This window comes from Phyllostomus hastatus, unplaced genomic scaffold, assembly GCF_019186645.2.
Source record: "Phyllostomus hastatus isolate PE091 unplaced genomic scaffold, TTU_PhHast_1.1 phas_contig_86, whole genome shotgun sequence".
Taxonomy (NCBI): domain Eukaryota; kingdom Metazoa; phylum Chordata; class Mammalia; order Chiroptera; family Phyllostomidae; genus Phyllostomus; species Phyllostomus hastatus.
This window is the reverse complement of record NW_025333977.1, coordinates 27,140,324-27,144,973: the sequence shown is the minus strand read 5'-3', so window position 1 is coordinate 27,144,973 and position 4,650 is coordinate 27,140,324. Positions and strand designations below refer to the sequence as shown.

The 4,650-nt window shown below is 42.8% G+C and overlaps 1 non-coding gene across 1 annotated transcript; it reads right to left on the bottom strand.

The window, feature by feature from the left end:
- Positions 1-3,019: 3,019 nt before the first annotated feature.
- On the bottom strand, positions 3,020-3,127 carry LOC123827687. Its single transcript, XR_006787327.1, has one exon. It is a non-coding gene; the product is annotated as a U6 spliceosomal RNA (small nuclear RNA).
- Between the last annotated feature and the right edge of the window lie 1,523 nt (positions 3,128-4,650).

The following is a 4,650-nucleotide window of genomic DNA, read 5'->3' as shown; positions in this document are numbered from 1 at the left end:
AGAAGTGGCTGAGGGCTTGGAAAGGAGAGATGAGGAAGGAACCCTGCTGAAGAATGGTGAGGATGCTGATGGCTAGGGTTGGGAGTCAGCACGGGGCATCTCAGACCAGCCATACGAATGGACGTTGGGTAGTCAGGACAGCGTGGAGCCCTAGGAGGTCTTACAAGACAGGCCAAGGATGGACCCCCGGGAGGCTGCAGAAAGCCTGTCTGACACTCAGCAGACACTTGGGGAGCTGATGACTATATATATATTTCAGGCACTGTCTTAGGCACTAGCTGATGATGGGAATCTGAGGGAAGTCTTTAGATGGTTCAGTTTTCTCACTGAAGTGAAAGACAAAGGCATCAGCTGAGAGTATGGATTGGGGAGGAAGTGCTGGAGATATTTAATTTGATCTCAAATAGGTAATAATTGTATATGATATCAAATACAAACAATGTAAAAGGACAAAAGAAAAATCTCACTTCTGCCTCTGTCCACCAGCTGTCTAGTACCCTTCTTTGGAGAAAATAAGGGTCTCCTCTTAAGAAAGGCATAAAGGCGGCGTGAAGTTAATTAAGAGACTAGGAAGAATTGTGAGGGTACCTACATTGCTTGATCCTGGGCTGTCCACTAACCTTTTGCCCTGAGCAGCAATTTAGAGAGTGTGTAAATCTGTTCCTGTCTCAATCATCACAAAATTTTACTTTTCCACACATGGCTGCTTTATCTTCATGCTGCTTCTTTATCATATTAAAAATATTGTACAGGGGGAGTGGTGGGGAGAAATGCAGACAACTGTACTGAACAATAAAATCACTATTAAAAAAAATATTGTACAGCACCACCACACCCAACACCTACTATGACCTTTAGGTCACCTTGGGTACATCCCTCCTAGGATGTCTGGAACCCATCTGTTTCTGGGCAGGTCCCCTTCTGAGCTGTGCTGTGGGAGCCCCGGAGCTGTGGAAGCATGTGGGTGTGGACTGGTCTCCTCAGGCTAAGCCCCAGGCCAAGCCCTAGGCCCCTCTCACCAAGGAGGGCCAGGAGAGAGAGGAAGAGTTCTCTATGAGTTTCTTAGGATATAGTTCAAGTGCAAATTTCTCCTTGTGGTTACCAGAACTTGCTGTGGAACCAGAAAAAGTTAGAAGCCCCCAAACGTACCTGACACTTTTACCTTACATCTTACACTTGTATCTTATACTTTTATCTTGTCCTTATTAAAAAAGGTATCGAGAGGTGTGCAAAGAAACCAGAGGAGGAAGCTGTTAGTTTAAATAAGCTCCACGTACCTCTCCCTGCAACTCACTACTTAAAAAAAAAGAGTCTGGTATAGCTATATGCTGCCTGATGGGCAACAGAACAGATGTTCTGCAGATTAAAAACAAAACAAAACACCCCTCTGGATAGTTTAAACAGGAAAGGATTAAGAAGATTATTGAAAACGCTGAAGGTAAGGCTCTAGGCCAGATGTTCTTGAACTTTTGTAACTGAAACTCATGGCTAGACATACATTTTCTATTATGACTCAGAATATACATACATAAATGTATGCACACACATATAAAACTGAAAAACAGCCGCATAAAACAAATTCACCTTTACTAGGGGCAATGCTCTCGAATGTTTTTTCTATTTCACTTTATTCTATACTATGCTATTCTGTTTGTTTGTTTGTTTGTTTGTTCATTTAATTTTTCATGCTTGTGCCAATTCACTAAATAGATTTTATTACCTGTAGAGCAATTGCTCTAGGCTGAGATCTCCCAGGCACAACTCCCAGACCCTAGACCCAGCTCCTTCTGCATGACCAGGAAGCAGCCTGTTTCCATTGGAGCAGAAGCTGCTGAATCAGGAGGTCTTCTGCAGGCTCAGGAAGCCACAGCCGAGCTGCTGGCTCCGGAACCAGGCCCACCAGGCTCCACCACAAACCAGCACCTCTCACTTCAAATTGAAGTCTCTCAAGTTTATCTGATTCTTGAAGCCCTACCTGCAATGTAGTTTTTAGCTTTCTAGCCTCAGCAAGCAGTGAGGACTTTAGAATGAGGATAGATGAATGGTATTGTGCCAGCCAATACTTCCACCAGGCTGTAGGCTACCTGGTTCCCTGGTCTTCATAGTGAGGAATCTGGGGCCCAAGCTGTTCCTGGGGCCCCTGCCCCTGTGGGAATACAAGAATTCTGACTCTGACTAAAAATGTTTAAGACTCAGTTTCAGGTTTAACTGGAAAATAGTGGCATCCTATAAATTTGGGATTTCAAAAAGTTCCTCTCTGTATTCACAGATCATTTGGGAAACACTCGTCAATTCCATTCGGAGTCATGTTGTTATAGATGCTGCAATTCATGGTTAATCTGCCCTCAAGAAACTTACAGCCTGATGGGGTAATAAACGAGCAAATCACACGAATAATGCTGTATGAAAAAGGTCCGGATGGGCTCAGTCATGGTCTGCTAAGGGAACACTGACAAAAAAGAGTTGAAAGAGACTGGAACCACGGAGGGATTTTGGAGGCGGTGACCCTTGAACTGACTTTTCAAGGACGAGCCAGGGAGAAGAAAGCCCGCACGGCAGCCCCGGTGTGTGCATGGGGTGGTGAGCATGAGGGACTCTGGACTGTTCCACAAGATTGAGTAAAAGTCATCCTAGGGAGCCTGGTGGTGTGTGAGGCTAGAGAAACAGGCAGGTAGATCCAGACCATGCCTTCTCCTCTAAATAAATAGCCCAAACTACACTCATGATTTACTCGAACACTGCAGGTTTACTACCTCCACTTTGCCGTTGTTTTATGACATGTCTAGGGCAGAAGACATACATTTAGCGTTTCTTCCTCATTATTAAACCTCCAGTACTCAGCACTGTTAATTATGTTGGGGAGGGGAGCTGGAAGCATAAAGCAGGGTCATATATTATGATGCAAATACCACACTGAATGAACACCTGGAAAGGGGTCATTTATAACAGCACTATTAAAGGTAAGTGAATATTTTTAGGGTATTCTAGGGAAACATCTATATATAATGTATAAAATTAGAAAAATATGGAACACTCCACGAATTTGTGTGTCATCCCTTGCACAGGGGCCGTGCTAATCTTCTCAGTATTGCTCCAATTTTAGTATGTGTGCTGCTGGAGTGAGCACTAAAACTACCGCGAAAGCATAAATAAATGACCCATTTGTAATTGTGTCCTTGTTACCAGGAAGGAGATTTCTTCCTATAAATTCATAGTCGTCACTTAACAGAGGTGTGTTCTGAGGCCAAACCCTTATGAAAGTTATAATTCTAGACTGATTCCTGAGCTCCAAATCATGTTAGAAACTTTTTGTCAGCTCTGGAATAGACAGCAAACAGGGTAATACTCATTTAATTCCTTCACACAGAAATCTGATGGCTAAATATGCTTCAGAGAATCTTTTAGGACTAACTAGGGAATGAAATCAATCAGAGTGCATAAATTACAAGAAAAGTGCTGTTGATGTCAATTACCTAAGCTCTGTGGATGTAAGCCTTCTAATTTCCTGTTAAATCAGTAATGTTACCAATTTCACTCTATTATTTTAAATAGGACTGTAGCTGCACTTGCTCGGAGTTGAATGAGGGCAGACAAATGTGAATAGTTAATGAGTCTCACGAAGTAATAGCAAGCTGAAGGTGTCAATAACAGTGATATTATAACATGGCTCTCAAAGGTCCAACCTGACGTCTGCAAGAGGTTTAAATCTGTTTGCTTTTTAATTTGTTCCTCATACTTTCTCTAAATGCATTTTGTTCACAGCAAATGCCAGGTGAATACGGGTGTTCCTACTGCCTTCATGAGTCCCTATCTTCCCCCAAAGATAATGACCCTGAGTTGGTACAGGAAGTCTTGGCTGCACTTTCCCTCGTAATCTGCCCACACCCACTGCTTGAGGCTACATTTCACTGACTCATAATTTCCAAGTATGATCAGCATGCTGACAGGAAAGATAGAGTCATGGGCAGAGCAGCAGCCCTAGAGAGCCGGCCAAGGCCTATCCAATAACCTCTGCCACCATTGATGGCAAAACAGAAATGAGGACAACAACAACAACAGCAGCACCAAAACCTAGAGTACAAAAGCATCTGAGTGTTAAACCCTTGCTATTTTGCTGCTTCCTCAGCACACCACACACCTTCCATGACTCACCAAACTAAATGGGGGGTATGTAGCTTTCCTTAGCAATTGGCTATCGTTCACTTCCTATTCTCCAAAAAATAATAAAATTAGCCAGTGGCATATCACACTGATATTGCAAGAATCAAACTGAAAGCCAAGTTGCAACTGAGGTTTACACAGACCTCAATTAGAGTCTAGGGACATCATGTACTATGTGGCCAGGTTGGGTCTTACATGAATTGCAGTCCTGTTGTAAAACATTTTTTCAGATGGCACAGAGATGACACTAGTCAGCCAGTTCTTGAACAGGAAACATAACTCTGCCCTTCTACCTTCCTTGGTAGTCTCTTCTTCTTTGAGTCAAAAAAATCACCTTTCTAAATCACCCCATTCTTCTTGTTTGCATTCTCCTATTTGTGCATATCTTGTAAGTTTAAAGGTAACTGCCATTCTCTAAACCCATTCTCAAGCACAGAATGTTTGGTGAATGAAGGGGAATCCTACAACAAAGGGTAAGTATGAATGAGT